This window comes from Ictidomys tridecemlineatus, chromosome 14 (assembly GCF_052094955.1).
Source record: "Ictidomys tridecemlineatus isolate mIctTri1 chromosome 14, mIctTri1.hap1, whole genome shotgun sequence".
Taxonomy (NCBI): Eukaryota; Metazoa; Chordata; class Mammalia; order Rodentia; family Sciuridae; genus Ictidomys; species Ictidomys tridecemlineatus.
The window spans coordinates 60386885-60414787 of NC_135490.1; the positions used below are offsets into that span (position 1 = coordinate 60386885).

The window sequence follows — 27903 nt, forward strand, 5'->3', positions numbered from 1 at the left end:
ATATCCATATGAGCAAAAGGAGTATTTTCTGGGAAACAGATTATTTTAGAAAAATAAATTCCTGTTACTTTTTTTTTTCCTCCCTTAAACATAAGTCTTTGTCCCTCTCTTTTCTCTTCACTCCTCTCCTTCCTCTTTAATCCCCCCTCCTCATCTCATTTCTTAAATGTAACTTTTACTCCCTCAAGCATGTCCTTTCTCTTGGATTCTCTCCATTTATAAGTTAGCTTTTTTGGGAAAAGAAATTAGATTCAATTTGGGCCCAGTGAAAGCCTAGAACTGTAATTTAGTTAATAGAGACATTCACAAAATATAGGTTAGGCTTTAGAAAGTTTTCTAAAGAGACAAGTTATCTCCCACTTCTGGAAGTTTTATATATATATGGATATGTTTGATGACAGAATTTTTTTCTGTATTAATATGCATCTCCTTATGTGATACAAAGGCAAATCTATTAAGCAGTATCTTATAGCTGCCAAAAGCTTCTAATCTTTCAATTTCTTTTCAGTTTTAAACTAAAAGAATTGTGGCCATACTACATATCTAAATGCCAACCAGGAAAAAAATACTACCTAATTGAGGAGTCAGAGGTCACTGGAATGGAAGGCATGATCAGATCTTTGTTACTATTTTGGTCGATAGTCTGCAGGGGCATAATTATCTAGTGAGAACACATATGGCCTTGGTTTAAAAAGCAACGTTAGCCTTCATTAGAGATTGAGTCATATTCCACAATTTTTAACATTTGATGACAGCCATCAAATATGAGTATGATATCCATCAGTCATAAAAAATGAAATGATTCCCATTCTGCATCATTTCATGGATGGAAATAAAGGCAAGGAGACGCTGGGATGCAAATTCACAGAGCCTTTGCAAAAATACTATTTAAAGGAGTCTTGGGAAAATTGGAGTGCAGGCCCTCTAACTAGATTCACCTTGAAAATAACGTTCATTTCAAACTTCTGGGCATGCTGATCTCATCTCCAAGAGTCATTTTAATAATTTTGTCATGTAAATATATGGGGCTGGTACAGTTTCATAGGGACCATGTTTTACCAGGTTCCTGCCTATGAGCATATGGTAGTAGTAACAGCTCACAACTAAATACTCTGGAAATTGCACACTCTTAAGAAGTTCTCAAGAACTAGGAGCTAAAACGCCTCTGTAGGATGCCCCTGGTGGTCATTTTGCATTTTCAGAATGAGACTTAAATACTTTTCACATGCTCACCAACCTCAGAGCTCACTTCTCTGGGCAAGACTCTGGCCCAATTCCTATAGTTTATTTTACACTTGCTGATCAATAAAAATGGCAAATCCTAAAGCAGTGTTCTCATTATTAATATGAAAAGAATTAACAGAGTACTGTGCTTTTCACCTCTTTCCAAAGCAGTTAAATTAGCCACATTATCTGTGGGACCTGGATGCTAATGAAAGCCATGGCTTGATCTCCAAGAGAGCTGTCTTATTTTTTTTTAAACTATTCCCTTTGCATTTCTCATATTTTACTTATAATATATTTGGAGTCATTATTCTTGAGTTTATCAAGGATCTTATTACAGAAGTAGTAGAAACAATATAAGGGAATATATTTTTGGAGATTTTCCTGACTTCTCTCTTGCCCAAGTATGGGCATTTGAACACACCATAGTTTCCATTCAGATTTAGAAGCAGCCTTTAACTAGTAGATTTATATCTTCCTGATAAACCAAAGGGTACTGATTAATAGAGCCTTCTGAACCCCTAGTAAGTTAGAATCAGTTCAGAGTACTTGTCAAATTAATCGGGAGAGGAAATATATCAACAGCTTGCTTTCCTAGCTGGGTTCCTGGCTAATCTTAAGGCATTTGCTAAATTTAATTAGTACATACTCCAAAGATTACTGGGAAGTCCTGTTTTTTGGCAGGTACAGATTAAATTTTAATGAGACATTAAGCACCTATAAGACATTTTAATGATGCACTAAGCACAATGAAGATACATTTTTTTGTGATAATTACAAAATGCTTCCCCACATCTTTAGTTACAAGGAATTATTTTCCCCCTACTTCCTACCCTTCTCAAATCTGGCAGGTAGGGATCCTTATTGAACAATGCTAATATCCACTGAGGAGCTCAATTTCTCAGCTTTAGAAACAGTAGAAAAAGACATACTTGACAAAAAGGTCAGAATATCTTGTGTTCATCCTGTTATTTCTTTTCTTTTTTTGAAAACTTTTTTGGACACAATATCTTCATTTTTGTTTATTTTTATGTGGTACTAAGATTTGAACCCAGTGCCTCACATGTTTGAGGCAAGTGCTCTGCCACTGAGCCACAGCCACAGCCCCTGCTATTTCCTATCTCAAGGAGAAATGGGAGTGTTGACCCTATGTGATTCAGGATGTCTCAGCTTCTGTACTACTGACATTTGGGGCCAGATAAGTATTCACTGAGGGAGGCTGACCTCTGCACTGTAGATTTTAGTAGCATTCCTGGCCTATGCCTACTAGGTGCCACTAGCAATATCTTCTGATTTTGACACACAAAAATGTCTCCAGGGATTTCCAGCGTCTCCTGGAAGGCAGAATCATCCTGTCCTCACCTCTGCCCCTCCATTGGGCAGCTCACCTTTGTTTCAAAAGTACTACACTTGAGATTTACAAGTCAGATTGCTCCTTCCAAGACTTCAAAATCACCTAGTGACCTCTAAATGTTCCCAAGTGTATTAGGAGTCTAGTGGCTCTAGAAAGAGAATGGAGCAGAGCCTGACATCCATAGGGGTTGCCTTATGGTCCACAAGACAGTTGTGTTTGCAGAAAATTGTAATGGAAATATGATAAAGAACAAAGCCCTCATCTTCATCAGGCCAATGATCTGAGACCATCATCATTCCATAAACTCCAATGAAGCCCCTCATTTCCCTCAGAATACCTACAGGAAGTAAGACTGAGAAAAATAAAGCTGCACAAGGTATTGAGCTCTCTGCCATGTTTCTCACCAGCGTAATGTTTCACTCCTGCCCGCAGCGTCACTATGCACATTTCAAATGCATCTCTAAGATTATACATTACAGCATATCACGAACACTTGAAATTGCTACCAAATTGTTCAGAATTCAGGCTCTGCTCAGTTGAAATTAGGGCTTTTAGAGTTGGAGCTTTTGATCTCCTGAGCTTTTTGAGTGAGGAAGGATAGAAAGGATTGAGATATAATTAGTCAACAGAGAAATGGAAAAACAGGAATTCCCCTTGGGCACTGGCAGCTAAGCCTATGGGCATGCCTGCAGCATTCCAAAGAACACCCTGGTTTCTCATGAACACAGCTGATGTCATTGATCCATCAGTGGGGGACAGAGAAGTTTGTCTTCACTATAGCTATGTTGATTTCTGCAGACTCAATATATTCCCTCTTCCTCTAGGCTCCTGGATATTCATATGCCCTTGAGAATTCATCCTTAGGACAGAAAACCTGTCATCACACCCAGTTCCCGAGTCCACAGTCTAACACCACTTTGATCAGTTTTAAAGATCCCTGGGCTAATCACATCAGACTGAGAACAACTGAGCACTAAGACTGTTAACGTTCTCACCCTCTTGCATGACATCCACTTTTCCCAAGCCTACAATGTCCTAATCCATAAAGAGCATTTGAGTGGATACTGCCAGAATATGTAACATCTCCCTCCTCTATACAGAAGTTTTCTACCCTCTTGGGGGGTTGCAATCCATCCCATTTGCACCCAGTTTCAAAGAAGACCACGTGAAGTCACTGAAATGGTGAGATGTCTTAGGACTGGAGTGTCCCACTTTCATAGACCCATACGAAGCAGTGGGACTTGGAGCAGTTTGTTAGTCACTGGTGGGATTTCAGGATCAGTTCACTTCGGCACAGCTGATGTAAATGTAACAATACCTAGAGACCCTAAACAGAGCTCCTTTGTTTCTCCTTGCCACCCATCTGATTTGAGCAGTCTAAGCATCCAGGTAATCAGAATGGCTTTAGGGCTGGGGAGATGCAATAACTCCTAGATGTGTTTAATGCCTCCTACCTCTGCCACTTTGAGAGTACACACACACACACACACACACACACACACACACACACACACACACGTGCATGCACACACACACTATAACCTGTCCATCTGCACATCTCTTCTTTCTCATGGGTCTGATTGTGCTGTCTTAATATAGGTGACGTTTTCAGATACTTTGGAGCCTAAAACTAGGTGTCCCAAATCTAGATGCACAGGGGACTTTCCTCTGGATGGATGACAGACCCCTTGTTTGGCCTGTAATTTGCTGTTTTTGAGGAAGCTGAAGCAGCAGTCTGGTCTCCCTAATTAATCAATTATCAAGCCCATTGGGTGTGCTTGTGTTCTGTTAGGAAGATGCATGCATGCTGCCTGGTTTGCAGTTTTAGCCTCCAGATGACCCTTTAACAAGTAATGAAAAAAATTAGAGAAAAAAAATGCATGCAAATCATAAGATTCTTGGAACCCACTGCAGCATGTCTCTACCAAAATAATTACTTTCAAGTGAATTCTCACTTGTTTCTAATACTTCTGCTTTTCTTTCCAGCATATGTAATCTAAGTAAAGTGTTTTCCCTGGTAGAAAATTGGAGCCTTGCTTCCTGGCAGTTACTACTGCCATATAAGGGCCTTTGAACTAGAACACTCTCAAGTAGATAGGTAAGTGCTTCGGGAATCCAAAATGTCAAGGCAAAGGAATTACATTATTATGTTGGTGGTTTTCTTCTCTTTTCTGCCCTCTCAAGCTCTTGCTGGTTAAGGTCAAGATGCATAAGATGTGCACATCAAAGTTTAATAAGACCTGGACAATGAACCTTTGTCTTGAGCCCAGTGGTCCTTGATAAGAAAGATAGCTGTATTTTCTTTTTTAGCAGAATTCACACACATGCACACACATGATTCTTGAGTCATGATAACCCTTGACTAATGATGGGATTACTTCCTGATAAATCCATTATAAATTGGAAAGATCATAAATTGGAAATGGATTTAAATCACCTAAACTACCAAACATATAGCTTAGCCTAGCCTACCTTCAACATTCTGAGAACACTTACATTAGTCGACACATGGGTAAAATCATGTAACTCAAAGCCTATTTCATGATAAAACATTTATAGTCTTGTGCAGTTTATTGAATGCAGAACACTATAGAGTCCAGTACATGTCAGTTATCCTTGAAAAATGTGAACATTGGTAATTATTATTTGTTCTTTATTGTCCACATTTTTTCATGATCATGTGGCTAACTGGGAGCTATGGCTGGCTACTAATCCCTAGAACCACAAGAAAGGATCCTGCATACTGCTGCCAAGAGAAAGAGTGAAATTCAAAATGTGAAGTATGATTTTTATTGAAAGCATACAGCTCTATATAAAAAAATCAAAACATCATATACTGTACCATTATAAGTTGAGGACTATATATATTCACACTCCATTACTCAAAAGATTATGCATTATGCATTCCCCAAATAAACTAATACTTATGTCTCTTGAGTTCTGCAGACACTATTGACTCAGGAAATTATGTAAATAGCACAAAATGCTGAAAAAATAAGACTAGAGCATTATCAATTAATATAAATACAGGGCACTGAATTATAATTTTGTAAAGTAACACTTTCAGAACAGTTATTATGTACCAGGCATTACACTAGGTTTGAGGAAAGTAGGAAAAGTATAATCTCTGCTTTGTATTAGCATGTTTTAAGTGAAAACTAAAGTTGAGAAACAGAACTTACCTTTTCAGGTAGGAGAAATCAAAGGGAAACATATGACCCTTTTTCTTTAGGGTTAGAACATGCCTTACAAAAGCGGTAACGTGTCAGAAGCAATCTGAATCAAAAGACTATGAAGTTGGGCTCCAGGGGTACATGGGAAAGCAGTCATGAACCAATTTAAATCAGTTCACCTTGCCTATCTATGTGTGTTCCCGGTGTCATCTTAAGTTTGGGCATCATTTCCACTGCCTCGCTTCAACCCTGGCCTGAGGTACATGTTGAGTATCCCTTATCCAAATGGTTGCAAGCAGGGTTGTTTCAGATTTAAGCTTTTAGGATTTGGGGATATCTGCACAGACTACCAGTTAAGCATCTTTACTCTGAAAATGTGAAATGTTCCAAAATCTGAAACTTTTTGAGCATGGGCACTCAGGATGGCTTGGATTTTGGATTTGCAAATCAGTGATGCTCAACCTGTCCTCAGGATTAAAAAACCATGAGCTTCTATGTCAGGGTTGATATTTGTCAGTAATGTTCCAGGAGGAAATTTAAATGACAGGTCCATGGTTCATAAGGCTAATATGTTCCTATGTACATGTACCTCTGCCTATGCTCCAGATTGGGCCGAATGTGTTCATATAAATGAATTTGTGTATCTATAATAAAAGAGTGTATAGATGCTGAAATTACAACAGCGGTTATCCTTGAAAGATGGGAACATTGGTAATTATTATTTGTTCTTTATTGTCCACATTTTTTACAATACACATATTATCAGTGAGGAAGAGCATTGTTAATTTTAAAAGACTAATTCTGACTTTATAAATATATTTAGCATAACAATATGAATGTGTATTTGCTTAGATGAAAATGGAGTGTTGCCACTGGTATACTGTATTTTTCTAGCAAAACAGACCCAGTGCTTGCTTGCCTGTAGTTAGTATTCACCCAACCATACCACCTAAATGTAACACATTTGTTAACCAATAATTGTATTTTTTTCAAACACAGATGCAGCATTGAGTTCAAACACTTATTCCCAGTGCAAATAAGAGGATGATTCATTAGCAGATCTTAATGATGTTTCTATCTGTTTGACTCCACCTGCATCTTATAAATAAGCAGCAAAAAGTGTATCATAGTAACTATTTATCAAAAGAAAACGTCTTGTATCACAGCCTTCCTGGTTAGCTGTAACTCTAAACAAAATCACATATAGGCTCGGTTACTTTTACACACTATGCAGAAATATTCAAGAAGCTGCTGTAATCAAGAATAAGACCATGCAAGCCAGCAGCAGAAAACAATTTATTTATTCAAGCCCATGGTACATTTATCAAGATGTTTTGTTACCATTAAAAATCTGATCTTGAGCTTGTGCATGTGTGTGTGCATGTACATATGGTGCATATGTGAGCTTGTGTACTATTATGTCTTTAGTAAACTTCAACATTATGCAAGTATTACATGTATTAATTATATTCAATGTTTATAATGGTTAATCTTCATATCAGGAGATAGAGCTATGTGAGGAGAAGTTTATTGGTTTATATCATTAGTTTTCTACAATTATTGCCTCGATTCCAATCTTTGAAATGAGTGCTGTAGACACAAATTCTATCTTAGTACTTTATATAAAAATACAATCACCCATAGTCTTATCTATAATTTCCTTTGCATAACTGTATCTATTGGCAAAGTGAAGGCACTTCCTGGTTAATTATAAATGAAGACAAACCAGAAATAAGTATGGACAATGGTTTTGAACGTCTTTTATCTTTTGATCTAGATTAGAGAAATCCGCTGGCAAGGCATTGTAGAAAACAAGCCCGAGTATTTCTCTACATCTTTACTTTCCCAAGTTAGCAAAATAGAGCAGTATTCAAGAGACAACTCGGGTAATTTGCTGCTCTCATTCTCACAGACTGTTATCAAGGGATTCAGAGTTTCAGCAATAGTCAGGTCAGTTATTTCTTACTAGAAATAATTGAAGTCAACTGATCTCTATATATCAAAGTGTATCATATATACCTACTGGATAATCTAGAGTCCTTCTGCAAACAGTGAATCATAGTCCAGCATCAACAAAGAATGAGTGGGTGTTCCAATTAAAACAGGAAAAGAAAATAGTCCTTCTTTCCAGAACGTGGTCTTTCATTACCCGTTTTAACTCATCTTTAAAGTATAAAATAATTACACAATGATGTGGCTTGTGTCTAAAGTCTGAACCCCGTTCCTTGCAATAATATCAGTCTTATAATTGTTAACATCATTAACAACTGGGACAGAGGTACTGCTCTCACAGTATGCTCACAGGCCTGAATGCTTGAAGACATTAAATATCCTCAGGTCCCTTTACAGTTAATAGTGAGAAAGGTTGCAGAGAATAAGGGGTCAAGTGGTAATTCTTGGCAATATTCGAGTTGGGGTCTGATAATGTAGTCATGTCATTGACAAATGCACTTTATTATGCTTTGGTATGATGTTGTACAGAGGAAGTCTATTGGACAAGGTTAATGCTCACTCTACAATGCAGAGATTATAATCTGAAATACATAACACTGATTTAGGCATCTATAAAAAGTACAAGCAACCATATAGGATCTAGCAAGGCAATACAATGTCAAGAACAAAAGTAATCAGAGGAGACAATATTGTGGTTTTGCAGCTTATTGAGATTTAACTTGTCTTTGAGTTTATATTCTTACAGAAAGGAAAAAGTGAAAGAATCTTGTCACATTTCTATAATCACATTTGTAAATCAGATTTTCAGACTTGTTGGATGAGGACATTTCTGGAATGGGGGGAATTTCTCAAAATAATATATAAAGGAATTATTATGCGGAATAGGCAAGGGAAGCTGTAAACCTTCAACTCAGACCGTGAAGGCTGAGGTTAAGAAAAGCAAGCATTTAACCCATGTCTGAAATATAGTTTCAAAGCACCAGGAATGTGGAGTGGAGAGCGGCATGCATCTTATGGGCATCTCACCCCTCCTGTTCTTATTTCTTCTTCTCTGAGGCAATATCAACTTACTGTGTCAGGAGCCTCCCTTTGCCCTGATAAAGCAGTTTCTGATATGATAGATTGTACCAAGTGGACGTATTTTACTCTTCTTTAATGATCCCTACCCTGGATTACAAAGTGGAAACACTGTAGAGGAGAACTGCCATCCTTTTGATGGAGCACCAGGCCAGTAGTGACCGCCAGGAAGCCAGGAAACTGGAATTTGTATTGCTGCTGGTGATGAGCATTTTGCAGATGACAATGATTAGTAATGAGAATCAGATAGCTTGTTAAGAAACAGGCATATTTTATCTGTCCCTTTAAATACCTTCAAAGTTGTGTATTCTCAGTGGCCTGACAGGTGTTTGGCTCGGTGGTCATGTGCCAGGCTCTCCCACAGAATGGTCCTTATGTATCTATCAAAGAGGCTGGGATTTCATGTGTTTGACACACACACCCTATCATGGTATGTGATACCACTGAGTCAGTGGGGTTTGCAGGAGATGGCCTTAGGTGACAGGTAAAGACAGGCAGCATTTCTTTCTCCTCTATCTGTATACAGCTATCCCTTGGTATCTGCCCCGATCCCCCACCCAGGATAACAAAATCCAAGTCCCTGATATAAAAGGGTGTTAGTTTTTGCATAAAACCTGCACATTTCTTCCCTTATACTTTAAATCTAAATGCTGCATAAATAGTTGTTATACTGTATTGTTTAGTGACAAGAAATAAAGGTCTATGTGTTCTTTACAGATGCAAAGTTCTTAGAGTGACTGTACCTTACAACAGTTGATTATGTATTTTGTGAAGAAGCACTGAAGAATTTGAAAGCTCCCAACATAAAGAAATGATAATTGTTAAAGAAGACAGAAATACTAATTACCCTAATTTGGTCATCACATATTGTATATATTTATCAAATTATCACCATCTAGCCCATAAACACAATAATTATGTGCCGCAGTCTTGGCTGGGCACAAGATCACGAGCCACTCACCTTGTAGATTCAAACAGCAATTCTTTATTCCCGAACTTACACCAGCCCTGTACAAACACGTTCTGGGGAAATCCAAGTTCTGCCGCCCAATTCACATCCCAAATACTTTCTCAATTCCATGAGAACTCAACAGGAACTCAGGCAGCAGGATACGCCCTATTCCCAGCAGGCATAACCTTAAACCTGGAACTTCCCTAAACCCAGATTGTCTTAAACCCGGACGCCTTAAACCCAAATTATCCTAAACCCGGATACTTCCTAAAACCTGCAGGATACACCCTAATCCTGGGTCCACCCTGGTGATTGAGCAGGGTCACCTTTCTCAAAGACACATGCAAATTTCCAAGGCAAGTCCATTTAACATGGGGTACGCTGGCAAGGAAATTTCGATGCGTCATTCCTACTTGGCAATGGCCCTCAGCAATTATGTGTCATGAAATTTTTTTTTAAAACTAGTTTTCAAAGAGACATGGAAAATAAATAAACAAACCTAATCAGTCAAAAAACATGAAAAGAATTAAGGAAACACCAGGTTTTGATTTGCAATTAGTGGTAAATTAGCTTGTTGAACTAACATTCTCTCAGATTACAATGATAAAATCTGGATAAAATGTTAGACAGAGATGCACATCTGTGTATAATACACAAATATATGTCCATAAGAACTGAATGCAGGTTTCATCTGTACCCACTGACTGGAGAGTGTAGGAGAGATTTAGCCTTCTTCAAAAAATATCATTCTTCAAAGGCACACAGTTGAATCCCATCTCAAATTATCATTATGATTTCTAGTACACAACTTTAAATTCAAAAGAAGTATGGAGCAACAAGAAAGCATATTCAATACACAAGACAAAAAGCAGACAGTAGAAACAGTCCCTCAAATGCTCAAAATGTTGTCATCAGCAGACAAGGTATCAAAAACTGCCTACATTTTTTCAACTATTTTCATTCTATGGTTCGTTAAATAAACCATGGAAGTTCACAGGTATGGAGGGCCAACTGTATAATCTGGAGCAATATGTGTGGGACATTTTCCTTGAAAACAGTACATGAGAACAGGAAAGTTGTGTGTAAACATGAGAAAACAAAAAAGAAGGAAAGTGTAGCCAGAGAGAATCTGAGTTCAAAGCTGGACATCAGGGCTGAGGTTGTGGCTCAGGGGTAGAGCGCTTGCCTAGCATGCGTGAGGCACTGGATTTGATTCTCAGTACCACAAATAAATAAATGAATAAAATAAAGGTTCATCTGTGTGTGTGTGTGTATATATATACACACACACACACACATACATACATATACAGAAAAGCTGGGCATCAGAGGTGAAAGGGGACGGGGAGGTGGATGCAGTAAATAGATAGAAATTGAAGAGGTGCATGTGGTTGAGAGAGCAGAGCTGGGAGCAGGATTGAAGAGGCTGAGATGAGGTAGCTGACAAAATCACAAATTTGGAATATGTACCAGGTTATGCTTTAATTTTTTCAAGTAGGAAGTACAAAAGAGTATACATAGCTTCTATTTTCAGCTTTAAGAGAAAAAAAAAAAAGGAAGAAAACTTCACCAGTTAAGGAAATAAAACCCTGCTGTATGACGCCCTCACCCTTAGCTCCTCTCTCTCCCACTATAGATCAACTCCATTTGGAAACTTGAGCTGATTGTTTCTATACTCCTGTACCCCTTTGCTACATATGTATCCCTAAACAATATGCTACTTATTTTTGAGTGGCTTGAAGTTTTAGATTAGTGAGATGGTACTCCCCTATGTCTTGTGTATTTCATGTAACTGGATATGTATGTATGAGATGCAACCAAGCTGATGTGTGTAATTCTGATTCACTCATGTTCCCAGTTGTATGGTTTTTGCTATTTGACTATATCAAAGAGTATGTAGCCTTTATTCTACTTAAGAACCTTGGATGTATGTCTAGTCTGTAGACCTATGCAGACAATGCTGCCCTCTCCATCCTTACTCATGTTACCTGGTACAGAGGTGGCTCTAGGGAACACACAGAAGAATATACTAGATAAGAGTTTGAAAACACATCTTGACCTTGCAATGCCAAATGCATTTTAAAACTGTAATGACGAAAGCACACTCTCCTTAGTACTAACTGATCCATGGCCTCCCCTGCTCAGCAACACTTCAAACTACTTTCAAATGTTTAACTTCTGACCAGGGAAGAGAGAGGTAAAATGACATTTTATGAATGTTTCGTATGCTTGCATTTAAAAAGTCAGCTAGTTCAAGGAAGCTTGCTACAAAAATTAAATTATACATTATTTCTCAGAGGCAACTACTTAGAATTATTGTTAACAACAACACAAAATGAGGGTGGGGGCATTTCCATCTGTGCTTCAATAGCTGCATCTCAAACTGAGTCATTCCTTAGTGTGGCTCTCATAGAAAATGAGAATTTACTGTCTCATTCCTTGGGCCTTCAATACAACATGCAAATTCCCCAGCCCCCCATCTCTAAATGGTTATCTTGCATTGTTGTTTTGATATTGGGAATTTAACCTAGAGGCACTCACATTCTACTATTTAGCTATATCTCCAGCCTTACTAAATTGCCCAGGATGGCCTCAAACTTGTCACCTCTCCTGCCTCAGCCTTCCAAGTAGTTGGAAGTACAGGCATAAACTACCACACCCATTATGTTGTACTCTTGCTAGATCATTATATGATTTTTACATTAGCATAACAATATGAAGGTTATTCACAGATGAGCAGGTGTAGCGTGATTCCTTTTATTACGTTATATTTTATTTTACCTGGAGAGTTGTAGATTTTGTTTTTCTAAGTTCTGTTTTCTGTGTTTAGTTTTGGTTTGTCCTAGTCACCCATTCAATCCCTAAAGAATTTGTCAGATATGAAAATTATACATTCAGGTGTGTTAGGTGTTAAGTGTTCAGTGCAGGTTGTCATCTTAAATCCATCTTTTATTATTCTCATGTGCTTTTTCTGGACTGATTTCTCTCTAGAGTAGTCTGTATTCTTGGGAATTCTCATGACCCTAACATGAATTTCTTCTCTAAATGTCTTAAGATCTTCTTGTTTTCTTTGGTGTTCTTTATTTTCACTCTATTTCCTTTTGTTTATCTATTTGGGAACCATAGAACTTCTTGATTTGGAGGATTGGTGTCATTACTCATTAAAAATTTTCAGCTGTTATTTTTTCCATCTTTACTGTTCCAATAGTTATATATTTTTATTAGAATTAAGATTAGATATATACTAACCAATGCTTCTCAAATTTTATGCTACAAAGCAATCAGCCAGTGGACTCCTTATAGCACAAATTCATATATTCTCTTCCGTTGTTGTTGTGTACTAAGAAATATGAAGCCTATGCTATTGATTTGTAGACCATGTTTGGACTAAACTGTATTAGGTCTTCTCACTCTACTTTCTCCTGCCTCTTACCATTCATTCATGTATGACATCTTTTTTTCTTTCAGTGCTACTTTGGGTGTAATTTCTTGATATTTGTGCGTTCACAGACTTTTCGATTATATCAAATTTTATATTTGAGTTTTACTCATTTGTGTTTTAAATTAGATACTCTTCATTTCTGTAAGTTCTGCTTTAGTCTTTCCTGGCCAATTTTAATGTGTTATGCTTCCATATATTCTTTACTTAAATATGTTGAAAGTATATAGTGTTCTGTACCTGTTAGTTATAATGTCATCAGTCTTTGTTAATGTGATATTTGTTCCTTTTTCCAATAAATACTTATTCAAAGCACTTATTTCTTTAAATATTTGGTAAATTTATATATATATATAATTATATATATATATATAATTTGATGGACTTTAATTTCATTTGTTTATATGTGGTGCTGAGAATCGAACCCAGTGACTCCACATGGTAGGCAAGCACTCTTACCACTGAGCCACAACCCCAGCCCCAATAAATTTATTTTAATATTGAGCTTCATGTTTATTGAAATTCATTTGCAAAAATCTTTACAACCTAAGCTTAGAATCAATTTTGCTGGAGAGACTGCTTTGTAAATTGTTTCTGCTAGGTACTTAGGGGCACTACTCATTTGATACTTTACATTTTTCCCTGGAATTTTACCTATTATATGAATTCTAACCTTACTTTTTAGAGGATGAACTTCAGGTGAGGTACTTTTGAGAGACTTTTATGTTCTCTACTCTACTTTATATCAACTCCAAGAAAAAGCAGGCTTTCCAAAGATCATTTTTTAGCCCATCTTCTGTGAGTTATTGTCCTTTGTTGGTACCTGCTTGGTGCAAGGGTCTCTTGTATGAGCTCCCCCTCTGCTTGTCCCCTGTTCTGTGTCCATGACACACTGCTCTGAGGATTGGACAGCATCCCAGTGGAAAATCCTGCTCACTGATCCAGATAACTCCTTGACATGACAGGCCTCTAATTATTAGTTTTAATTCATCACCAGCCTAGCCACATTAAAAGTTTTATATGTTTATCTGGGGTTTTTAGTTTTAGTACAAAAGTAAAAAGATTTTTCTGTACACCTAATCTGCTTTTCTTTCCAAAATCATTTCTGTGCATTTCTGGTGAGGTGGAACATCATGGCGGGGAGTGTGTGGTGGGAAAACTTAACTCACAGGGACAGGGGAGCAGAGAGAGGGCCAGGGGACAGGGACAGAGTCATGATCCTGTGACCTACTTCCTCCAACGAGGGCCCAACTCCTAGAGTGTCTGTCGTCTCCCAGTACTTGCCATCGGCTATGGACCAAGTTTTCAACGTTTGAGCCTTTGAGGGACATTTCAGATCCAAACATAACACTTCTCACCTTAGCTTTCTCAAATCAAAACCAAGAGGACTCAGCTAGAGGAATCTTAAGTTCCTTCCATCTCTGTAACTTGATGGTAATAAAATGATGCCCAAGACCTACTTTTGAAGGCAGAAGTTAGATTAAGCAACTGGATGTAGTAGGATATTCAGCAAAATTGAGTGACCATGTGTAATATACTTGTTCATGAAATTCAACTATTCAAGCTTTCATTTTCCTAATAAAAATTAATAATCATAATACAAAACTTTTTTCCAGCCTGCATCAGAGAGGATTTTATTTTAGTGTTTATAGCATTACAAATTGTTTCACATTGATTCTAAAAATGTTCAAGCCATCATTCTCTCTATCATTGTTTTTCAGTCTTCTAGTCTTAGTCAATCCTCACATGGGTGTTTGCCCAAAATATTGTCATCTTCTGTTATTGTGCTGAAATTCTCCTAGTTATATAAGTATTCATATACATTGGCTTCTCAATTGGTGGATGTTTTAGTTAGCTTTTCATCACTGTGAACAAAATACTGACAAGAAGAACTCAGGAGAGGAAAATTTTATTTGAGGTTGACGGTTTCAGAAGTATCAGTCATAGATAGCCAACTCCATTGCTCTGTGCCCAGGATAAGGCAGCACATCTTGGGGTAAGGACCAGTGGAGGAAAGTTGCTCAGCTCATGGTGGTATCAGGAAGTGAAGAGAAAAAGAGAGAGAGGAATAGAAGGGGCTGCAGGAAAAGCCACCCTTCCAGGGAACATCCCCAGTGACCCATCTCCTTTGGCCATGCCCTGCCTGCCTACAGTAACCACATAGTCACTGCATTCAAACTAGACTGGACTGATTAGGTTGCAGCTCTCATAATCTAATCATTTACTTCTGAATATGCATACATTAACAGGAGCTTTTGGGGGATACCTTATATACAAACCATAATATTCCACCCCGGGTCCCCCAAAACTCATGTCTGTATCAAAATGCAAAATGATTTCAGTTCATCAATGTAAGTTTCATAGTCATAATCATTTCAGCATTACCCAAAAATCCAACTTTAGTCTTCTCTGAGACCCAAGGAAAAATCTTAGCTGTGAGCCCCTGTAAAATAACAAAAACAAATAATGTATATCCAGTAGAGAGTGGCACAGAGTAAACATTTCTATTCCGAAAGGGAGAAATGGGGCATAGAAAGTAGGGATGGGGCCAAAGCAAGACTGAAACCTCGCTGGGCAAGCAGGTTCCCAAACTCCACCTATTATGCCACATTCAGCATCTATGGGACACGGCATCATAATGTGACCTCCAAAGGACTTGTATAGCTCCACCACTGGGACCTCTCTCTTGGCCTGGCTTTCTCTACAGCCAGCATTCTCAGCAGAAAGTCCATGTTACTGGCATCTCTTAATTTCTCAAAGCCTCTACTCTAGCTTTATCTTCACCTTCACAGCTCCATGCAGTGTCCTCTCAAGAGCAGTCTGCAGGGACTTCAACCCACAGCTTTGGCTAGTCTCCCAGACCTTTCTTTGAAATCACAGTGGAAGTCTCCATGACACCATAACTCCAGCATCCTGCATTCTTGCTGAACACTATGTAGATGATGCCAAGGTCTGTTGCTAGCTCACCCAATACCTGGCCTGCTGGAATCTCCGCTGCAGTGGCCTCTGAATGCCTTCATGGTTCGGCACCATGAAACAACTTCCTAGGCCCCCTGGTGTGACTAGGACACCCCCATGATCTCTTTCTAAAGGAATTTTCTCTTCTCTATACCCTTGAGCCTGTAGTTGGTGTAGTCTTACCTATTCCTGAGATGCTATCCAGGAATCTTTACTATTGTCTCCATGCAAAGTGTTTAATATCTATAAGGCTGTAATTTCTTCAACAAGCCCCTCTTCCTTGGCCCCAGGTTTACATATACTTTTTTGGACAAACTGCAAGTTTTCTTTTTTTTTTTTTTTCCTCCCTGGAATACCTGACAAGAAAAACTTAAGAGAAGAAAATTTTTATTTTGGGTTTATGTTTTTAGAGATATCAGTCCATAGACAGTTAACTCTGTTGCTCTGGACCAAGATGGGGTGGTACATCATGAAGAAAGGGCCCAATAGATGTGAACTGCTCAGTTTAAAGAGTGTCAGGAAGGAGAAAGGGTGTGTGCGAGTGTGTGTGTGTGTGTGTGAGAGAGAGAGAGAGAGAGAGAGAGAGAGAGAGAGAGAGAGAGAAGAGAGAAGAGAGGGGCCATTGAACACTGAAAGATCAACCATTCTGGGGTACACCTCCAGTGATCCATCTCCTCCAGTCATGCCCCAACTGCCTACATTCAAATTAGGATGGACTTAAGAAGTTACAGGTCTCATAATATACTTATGAATAATTCTGTATTAACAAAAGCTTTGGGGGGATATCTTATACCCAAATCATAACAGTGACATTGGGCAAATACCCATTTCTTTTAATTGGTATCTAAGGAGTCATACATAGAGATAAGACGCTTTATAACTAAGGCATTTTGTATTTTCATTGCTCTATGAGAGTGACATTGAGCATTGCTGCATTTATGCATAAGGAAAAGCAATATGGTAATCATTTTAATAGTGAATGTTTTCTGATAAACCTAGGTAACCATTAGAATTCCCCAGAGATAGATGTCATTCTTTTAAAGAATTTTCAACTCAGTTGAGAGGACAGAATTTATGTAAGAGTATTTAATAACAGAAGAGAGAAGATACTAAGTCTCAGATTTATGGTATACATAATAAGTGTTTAAAAATGTTGAGAAGGAAGGTAAAATAGTCAGACACAAATAAATTATTAGGAGAGCAGTCCTTTTAGACAGTATGGTACATGGAAGAGAAATAACTATACCAACAGTCAAATAATAATAAAATTGTTTAATGTGCATGCTTTTGTCTAGAATTCACCAATTTTACTAGATGTAATTTTATATTCTAAAGTGGAATAGTATAAACTTAGGCCAAACTTTGGTCATAAATTTATATAAAACACTGTGTGAGTTTGCATCGGGTAATTCTCAGCTTAGGTTCTACTGATATTAAACCGTCCTGTGTTCACCAAAAAGAACATGTTAGTTTTCAGTTTTGCTTATGTGATTCAAGCATCATCCATCCTGCTCCAGAGTCACCTTCTCTTTCTTTATTTGAGAACAGGGAATCTGGCTCACATCCATGCCTGAGCCATCTGCCTCTCAGCTGATTGGCGGTGCCATGTGCTTCTCTCCATCCCCTTCTCCAGCACAGACTATGGTTTGTTTGCTTTGCTCCTGACCTATTGGAACTGCTACAGTGCACAGAATCTCAGTTGGGGGCCGGGGGGCGTAGGTAGCAGGACCTCTTCATTCTATTTCCTTCAACTTTATTCCTACTGAATACAAACAGACAGTGCTTTAAGTATATCAAGTTTTACTGAGAAGTTGACACTTTATAAAAAGAGTGATCCAGCATACAAAGCAAAAATTTACTATTTTGGATCAAACATGATATCTCCCATTATTCTAGGGAAAAACATTAAGAGTTGAATACTTCCCAAGTTCTCCCTCTGAATGTGCACCACTTCCTGTCTTTCCTGTTTTTCCTTTGTTCTCTTCCTCCCTGTCCTCTGATCAGACTACAGGGTCAGCCATTTCCTTTAAACCTCCATACTGCCAACCTTAATCCTTTTGTTGGGGCTGCACCATTCACTGTAGGGTGTGATCCTAATCAGGACTCATTCTCTCCTTATTTTTGCAGTCCCAGAAACATAAACACCAACAGCAGAACATACATTATTGTAGAGCACACCTAGAGAAGTTTTGGTAGCACATTTGTGAGTGGAATTTGATGCTATAGTTTTTCAGTCTTTATAAAAATATTAAGTGCACATATATATTCTCATTCTTTCTATCTTCCAACAATTATGTCATTTCTGTATTTTTGTTTGTTTGTTTCATTTTTGTTCTTTAGATAGAATCTTGCTATGTAATTCAGTATGTAAGTCTCAAACTACTGGGTTTAACCAATCTTCCTGCCTCCCTAGTAGCTGGGACTACAGACACACTGCCTTGCTCTATCACTCCCTTCCACCAAAAGCATGACTGTATCCATGTTATGCTAGAAGGCATCACATGTGAGCTCATATTACATGTGAACTAACAAGTGCATTTTAATATCTTTCTTATTTGTAACAGAACTCATATCTTCTTTGGTTAGTTTCATTTCTCTTTGGATTTAAAGCATTTATTATATGGCTTCAATAGATCAACAATCCTTGAAGGGTCAAAATGTTATAAAAGAGAAATCCCCTCTTTGTCTATAAAAGGAAAGTTTTAAATTAAAACCCGTTAAGTAGAAAAAGGTTATGTCAGCAAATAGGTTATTTTTATATCTACTTATGATAGATATGCCAACATGTACATAACAATGCTTAGAGAAGCTCTTTATTTGGATTAAAATTATAGTCTCCTCCCTCCCACACAATGTATTGCACCAGCTTTAAAGCCAGAGAATATGTCTGCTACTCCTTCACATTCTGTTTAACACTGGACAAAATACAAGACATGTTTTAGGTACTCCATAAATGGATGTATTGATGGCCCATGAGCACCCAGATGTTGGATGATGTTATACAGGGAAAAAATAGCTGATATGATTAGATAGGGAAAAGTTAGGTGGTATTTTGGAATGATTCATGAGTGACATATTTTTAAATGTCTGATTACATATAAAACTGGAAGTCAGCATGATAGTCCTTGTGGCCATAGTACTAGATAAATCAACAATGAGGATAAGGAGTGGAATGGCAAGGAATAATGTTATACTGTGCATTTTATATTATCACACTTGGTTGCTATTTTTTTCCTTCTTGGGCCTTAGGAATAGAAGTAGAGGCTGATTTATGAGTTGAGAGTCAGTACAGAGTGTCAGATTTCTATAATGAGATTATATATTAAATCTAATGAAGGGAAAATATGCTTACCCAAACCAAATGACAGCACTGTGATTAAACGACTCAAGATCCCTCGATGGATTTGTTTAGACAATACAGCAGGTAAAGTGACCTCCTCTTTGCTTAGGTTTGTGATCAATTCCATGAAATGAAGATTTATGTCTTTTATTATTCTGATGACACAACAATATGATCACAAAATCAAACTTGAACAAGATGGAACTTGCAACCAAGTGATATGGTGTGAAAACCATGGAGGTTTGTTTAGATTAATCATGTGTGTTATGTTTTATGGTGGCTTCTGTCCTACAGCAACTCAGTTATGCTCCTCCGTTTATTTTTTAACTTGAAATTTCATGTTGCAAGCATGTGTCTTGCACACACCCACCCACATGCGTACGTAGCAGCAGAGGCATGAGCTCATGCTGCATCTGGAAAGTGACAGCATCTCAAATGTGTTGTGCCCCATTGCATGTTCAATGAGAATGGCATCTAAATGGCATCTCCATATGGCTGAGGTCATGGCAGAAGCTATGGAGATTGCATGTGGAAGAGTGTGGGTATTAACCAAAGTTTTCCAGGGTAAATAGTTAAAAGGCTTGATATATGTACCTTATGAGTAGCCCCACTTCCCCCAGTCAACAGCATCCATTCTCAGAGAGGAAAGAGACTTAGAGTTGGATTAGCCTTGAAGAAGAGAACTGCATGAATAAAGAAAACCATATGTAGGTACTTTTTAAAGATTTTATAAACCAAAACTTCACTTAGTCTTCATTTTCTCATTTTTACCTGAAATTCCACTGTTGAAGAGTCCCTCCTTACATTGAATCTTTTTTTCCCAATTAAAATGCAAATATCCAGCATCATTTTCATACACATACACTTAAAGTAATTATTGTCAGATCTTTTCACTGTTGGAAGAACATGATAGAAATGGAATGATTAAGGAGCCTGAGAAGGGTGAAAAGGTATGATGATGAATCTTAAAGAGAAGGTTTTATCTATCATGGTTTTACCTGGAACTGGCCCGATAAAGGAGACAACAAAAGTGATTTTCTCCAGTAGCTTCTTGCACTCACTTTTGGTTGCTTTGCTGCTGTTTTCTTCTTTAATATTCATGTATTTGAGGTCTGTGATCTGTAACCGAGACTTCAGGATATTTAGCATTACCCCCCATGCAGATACTTTTAAGAGCATCTCCATTAAAGATCGTTTTCTCCTGGAGCATTCTGTGCTCTCCAGTGGTGTTTATCACCCAAGCATTTAGCAGTGATCCCTGTAATGTATGCAGGACTGAAGATCCTCCTTCATCACTCTGATTATGCTGGGAGTTGGTTTGTGTTGTAATACAAGGGAAATGGGAAGGAAGGGAGGCAGAAGGGAGCCAGGTTGCACATGTGTGGTAATCCATCTAGATAAAATCATGCCATGAGACTAGTCAGCTAAGGAGGAGGTGTGAGAATAAATGGAACCCTCCCCTTGGGACTATCTATTTATAGCAAACTCTAGATGACAACAGCCAACCCCCAGGGGCCCACTCTGCTGGCTTCTAATTTTTCTTTCTCCATTATCCGGGCTTAGAGCAAACCTCCATTCCCACCCCTCCCCCCCAAGTCTCTAGGCCTAAAGTGAGTATTTAGGAGTTCTAATCACTAGGTGATGGTCCTAGGTAAATAGGAACAACAGCAAAATTACTAGTAAATTCCTCTGCCATTCCTTTTAGCCTAAATACTGCAAGGCACAGTGCTGCCTGTCCCTCAAACAAGAGTCACCTCAAACAAGAAATGTTTATGAGATTCATGGGTGTAGAGAAAGGCTACTGACATAGGAGATCCATTGCTCATTTCTTATGGTTGAAGTGATGAGACCTTCTTTTGTGAGAATAGAGAATATCCAGGATGACTTTGGATCCATGTTTTGGATTAGGCAAGTTGATGCTGATGTCTTAGTTGCTTCTGGTTTCATTTAGGTTGGTATTCTTAAGAGAGACTTAGAGAGGAATGGGACCCATGTTAGTAGAGTTTGAAGGAAAGAAATCATGGAAAAGGAGAAATCCATTGGTTTTACATTTACCTATGCAATGATTAGCTTTCTTTCCTGACCTTCTACCATTTAAACTTACTACTCAGGTTCCTTAGCCCCCTCTTCTAGATTGATCCATCTGCCAAATGATCCCATACAGAACAGGGGACATCTGAAGAGCCCTGGATCAATCTGCACAATACATCAGCTTACATGTCAGCCCAGAGACCAGCTGAAATCCAACTACCTGTCCCTGGCTCACAACATTTCACCAGTTTCCTACTCAGTCATGGGTGAAGTACAGATTACTTAATAATTGAAATAAGATATATGTAGTTAGTTATTTTCTAATTTTCTCACCATACAGATTGCTTGTCTAGGGATCCTTAATGGACCCCCATCAATGAATCGTGAGACTATCCTGACCAAGCTGGTATATTCCACTGATTTCCTGTTTCATGGTACCACTCTGGCCCCTCCAGATCCTGTGGCTGTGGACATAGCGTCATTTTGCCAATATCATTTTCTCATAGGAAAAAAGATAATGGGTTGAAAAACACATTTTCTGCTGCCAAAGCTGATTACTCTTATGAGCATGTATCAATTCCAGCATTTTCCCTGTATGAAGCAAACACATTGGAAGTATGTGTCTTCACATCTCTTGTGTTTAATAGAATCAAAAGGGAACAAAACAAAAGCTTTTGAAAAAACTGTGCACAGTCTTTTAGACTGATTTAAGGGAAATCTGGTTCTATAATAAGATGCGGTCTGGCAGCCCATCTGTAGTTAGACTTACAAACTAGACTGGAATAGTACAGGCAGGCCTGTGCTTTATTGAAGTTGCAGTAGTTCATAAAGCAGGTGATGCCCTCTGGTGATATTGCATTACTGCCAAGGTTGATAGGGATTGCAATGTGTGGATGAGAAAGTGAGCAACAACTCTCACTCTGTGATTTGTGTAAAAAATATGAGCTTGAAGAGATGAGTCTTTGTTTAAAGCAAAATCAGCATTTGCAGGGGAAGGGAAAGGGTCACAGAGCTCCAGGATCCGAAAGGGAAGAGAAAGATGCAGGACCCAGAGCAGGAAATACCAAGTCCTCCCTTGGTAAATTTATCACACCCTTGCTAATATTTTTATGTAAGCAAATGTAGGCTGTAAATGAACAGCTCTAAAATGGGAAAGAAGTCACAAACTGTCAATCTGCAGTTGCAAGTTTGCAGCAGATGCAAGGCTTTTTCCATGCATTTCCTTTAGGGCATCATGAAAGAGAGTTGCTTATTACTGGCCAGTGTGAGCAGATGCACCAATGAGGGACGGACTGTAGGAGCTACTGATATATGACAGATACATTGCTCAAACTGAAGGAATAGAGATGACAAGTCCCTAGTCTTTAGGCAGCCAAAGCCAGGTAGAAAATGATTATTCAATCTTTTTAGCACTTCCCGGCCAAGCATCCTTTCTGTCCTTATTCCAATTTGTTGAACCTTAAAAACAGACCCAGTGAGCTAACATTCCTTCTGCTCTCAGGCACCATGTAGGGCTATACCATTGATTTCAGTGGCGTTGTGGCACATTGGATGATTATAGCCTTTTGTCCTAAAGGTAATGTGAATATTCATAACAAAATTAAAAATCTATAGGAAGATAAGAAAGGTTCCTTGGAACCTTGTTTGCAAGTCTGACACACTGGAGTGCTGGTCATGGTGTTGTTGATCAGAGGGATGTGCAGTGGTCACAGTGTGGATGTTTAAGTGCTGGAGAGAGAAACAGAGAGAGAGAGAGAGAGAGAGAGAGAGAGAGAGAGAGAGAGAGAGAGAGGGAAGGAGAGAATGTTTTACAATATAGGAGAAAGAATTTGATGATAATTATCCCCCAAATGATGCCCTCATTTCTATCCCAAGTACCATGTACTTCATAAAATGATTAAAAGCAACATTGAGAGGCTGTTTATTTTGATGTGCTCTTTTTGCATCAGAAAATGCAGATGAAAGGTGGTGGGTTTGAAAATACAAAGTAAAAAGCCTCTTACAAATTTTAATATTTAACAAAAGCATGGCTTATAAACTGAAAAGAATAGGATATAAACAAATGAGTTGTGACCGCCAGCCAGATGTTGACCTTTTTTTTTTTTTCAATATTAAGCAGGTACAGTTTTATCTTGCATCCAGAGATGATTGATTGCTCTTGTGCAGGAGTGCGGACATTCTGGATGGGATGCTTGTGATGTTTGTGTACTCCACTTATTGACCACAATGGAAAATCAGATCTCCCTAAAGGACAAAATAGCCTCATCCTAACTCAAGAACTACAAAGTTATCTTGTAGTTTGACCTATAAAATCATCACCACCCACCTGAAGCTCACAAACAAGCACTGTTGTCATTGATGATTCCCCTCCTGGTGTAAAATGTGTTTTTTTCTCAAACCAGAGACATTGTTAGCTGCACCTTGCTTGAGTGTCTATTTTAGGTTGGGTGAGTCCACTCATCTAAGTCAATGGTCAGTTCTTTGAAATGATCCCCCCTGCTTCAACAAGAATATGTATACAGAAGGCATTTGACCTTGAAAATCTGGATCCCCTTTTTAAATCATTTTTGTATTTTTAATTTTGATTTTTGATATATGACATCAGAATACATTACAATTTATTTACACAATTTTTCATATTTCTGATTGTACATAAAGTAGAGTCACATCCTTTGTGTCTTCATACATATACCTAGGATAATGATGACTATCGCATTCCACCGTCTTTCCTACCCCCATGCCTCCTCCCTTTCCCTCTCTCCCCTTTTCCCCTTCGCCCTATCTAGAGTTCATTTAATCCTCCCATATACCCCCTCCCCCATAGAATATTATAGATCATCATCCTTAAACCAGAGAAATCATTTGGCATTTGGTTTTTGGGGATTAACTAATTTCACTTAGAATTATATTCTCCAGCTCCATCCATCTACTTGCAAATGCCATGATTTTATTCTCCTTTAATGCTGAATAATATTCCATTGTGTATATATGCCACATTTTCTTTATCCATTCATCTACTGAAGGACATCTAGATTGGTTCCACAGTTTAGCTATTGTGAATTGTGCCGCTATAAACATTGATGTGGCTGTGTCCCTGTAGTATGCTGTTTTGAAGTCCTTTGGGTATAGACCAAGGAGTAGGATAGCTGGGTCAAATGGTAGTTCCATTCTCAGTTTTCCAAGGATTCTCCATACTGCTTTCCATATTGGTTGCACGAATTTGCAGTCCCACCAGCAATGTATGAGTGTGCCTTTTCCCCCACATCCTCGCCAACACTTATTGTTGTTTGTATTCATAATAGCTGCCATTCTGACTGGAGTGAGATGATATCTTAGAGTAGTTTTGATTTGCACTTCTCTAATTGCTAGAGATGATGAACATTTTTTCATATATTTGTTGATTGATTGTATATCCTCTTCTGAGAAGTGTCTGTTTAGTTCCTTGGTCCATTTATTGATTGGGTTATTTGTTGTTGTTGTTGTTGTTGGTTTTTTTCTTTTTTTGGTGTTTAGATTTTTGAGTTCTTTATATATTCTAGAGATTACTGCTGTGTTTGATGTGTGTGTGGTAAGAATTTGTTCCCAATTAGTAGACTCTCTATTCACTTCATTGATTGTTTCTTTTGCTGAGAAGAAACTTTTTAGTTTGAATCCATCCCATTTATTGATTCTTAATCTTAATTCTTATGCTATAGAAGTCTTATTAAGGAAGTTGGGGTCTAATCCAACTTGAGGGAGATTTGGGCCTACTTTTTCTTCTAACAGATGTAGTGTCTCTGGTTCAATTTCTAGGTCCTTGATCCATTTTGAGTTGAGTTTTGCGCATAGTGAGAGATAGAGGTTTAATTTCATTTTGTTGTATATGGATTTCCAATTTTCCCAGCACCAATTGTTGAAGAGACTATCTTTTCTTCAATGTATATTTTGGCACCTTTGTCAATTATAAAATATTTGTCCTCTATTCTGTACCATTAGTCTACAAGTCTATTTTGGTGCCAATACTATGTAATTTTGTTACTATTGCTCTGCAGTATACTTTAAGGTCTGGTATTGCTTTAGCTATTCAGGGTATTAAAAGAGTATTTTTCCAGATGAATTTCATGACTGCTTTTTCTATTTCTATGAAGAATGTCATTGGAACTTTGATTGGAATTGCATTAAATCTGTATAGTGCTTTTGGTAGTATGGTCATTTTGACAATATTAATTCTGCCTATCTAAGAGCAAAGCAGATTTTTTTCATTTTCTAAGGTCTTCTTTAATTTCTTTCTTTGGCATTCTGTAGTTTTTGTTGTAGAGGTCTTTGACCTCTTTTGTTAGGTTGATTTCCAAGTATTTCAATTTTTTTTAATGCTATTATAAATGGGGTAGTTTTCCTTGTTTCTCTTTTAGAGGATTTATCACTGATATACAGAAACACCTTTGAGTTATGGGTGTTGATTTTGTATCCTGCTACTTTGCTGAATTAATTTACTAGTTCTAAAAGTTTTCTGGTGGAATGTTTTGGGTCTTCTAGGTATAGAATCATATCATCAGCAAATCACCAATTCTATTTAACATAGTTCTTTTTTTTTTTTCAGAGAGAGAGAGAGAGAATTTATTTATTTATTTATTTTAGTTTTCGGCACACACAACATCTTTGTTTGTATGTGGTGCTGAGGATCGAACCCGGGCCGCACGCATGACAGGGGAGCGCGCTAACGCTTGAGCCACATCCCCAGCCCCTTAACATAGTTCTTGAAACACTGGCCACAGCAATTAGACAGACGAAAGAAATGAAAGGGATATGGATCCCTTTATCTTAAATTGCCTACGCCAGGAACTTTTAAGTCATGCTCATTTCTTCAGGGTCTTTCCCTGATCCTTTGGTCATGTTTAATTATATCACTAGTTAGCAACTGTGTTATACATTTTAGACACTCTATTATCTATTTTCTATCTCAATCACATGGTGCTAGTCATATCACTATTATTTTTCTCCTTATAGAAGGAATGACTTTTTATCTGCCTTTGCAATGCCTAATGTCACTGTCACCATCCACTTTGTCAGAATGATGTCTTAAGGGGAGCTCCATTGGTCACTCCTTGGGTCACATATTTCCCTGGCTCCTTGTTGCCTTCAGGGTGGTTCAGACTCTTTGAGCAGAATGCAGGGCCCACCAACGGCTATTGTTCTGTCTTTCTCTCTTTGAGCTATTGACATTGCATCCAAAGTGAAGCCCTCTGAGAATGTGGGTTCCTGGAGCCTGCTACCTCATCAATAAGTTTACACTTCTACACGGGAATTTGGGCCCAGTTTCAGTCTCAACTTCCTAAGAGGTCCATGATGTAGGGGAGAGAGGGTGCCATTTTTCTCAATTTATGGAGAAAGGAGAGAGTGCAGATTCCATTGTAACTCAATAGGCCACTACTAGGCAGAATCAACTCTCAGTGACCTCTATGTAAATTGTACGATTTGTGAATTATTGGTGGAGAATGTAATGTATTCCTTTATGCTCTAGTACGTTAATGTTTTTCACTATATTAAGTTGATTCTTTATGAACCATATACTCATTTAACATATGCACATGTACATTTATTTTTCATCAAATGAATAAATGTTTAATTCTAAAGTTGACGGTGCTTTACTTTTTTTGTGTGACAATTTTGATCATGGTTTTCCTGTGTTAAGTGGGTTACTGGGGACTGAGTCAACTCTCCAACAGCCCTGAGGTAAATCTATAATCATCATCTCATCCAAACAATTGTTCACAGTGGAGAGAGAGTTGTATGGGAATTTTATTTTTTTATTTTTTTATAAATGTATGCTTCTAAAGAAATAAGCATTACAGAAAGGTGGATTTTTTAAAGCAAATAAACTGTTAATATATATATATATATATATATATATATATATATATACACAACACTGAAGTCATATAACACAGAAGGATAGGAGTGGGGAGAATTGTAGAATAATCTGTGCAATGCATGGGAAACAAGTATCTCCCCTAGTGATATTAATGGAATATTGTAAACTCATTTCAGTACCAAAATTTAAATTAAAAAGGAAGGAGGGGGCTGTGGAGTAGAGGCTGTTGAGAAATCTCATTTTCAGCAAGTTAAAAAAAAAAAGAAAAAGAAAAAAAATCACGAAGGCAATTTAGTTTATTTTTTAAACATTCCCTATAGTGTTGTGAAGCTCAAACAGCAGCTCTGAGATAGTTCATAAAAAACCAGAATGCAAAGAGGAGGAGGGTAAACTGAATGGAAACAAATAGGAAACTGTCCAATTTAATTGACCAGGCTGATTAAAATGAGAAACGTAAACATGGTCCCCAATGAGAAAAATGTTGGATATGCAAAGTCACATCATTTTAGATTCCTGTTGGAATGTTTGTAACCCATGAAACTGCCTGTGTT

At 37.9% G+C, this 27903-nt stretch overlaps 1 protein-coding gene across 12 annotated transcripts in view; it reads left to right on the plus strand.

Moving 5' to 3' along the window:
- Unc5d (unc-5 netrin receptor D) overlaps window positions 1–27903 on the plus strand; it is a 505989-nt gene that overhangs the window by 352050 nt on the left and 126036 nt on the right. The gene's annotated exons all lie outside the window — the stretch shown is intronic.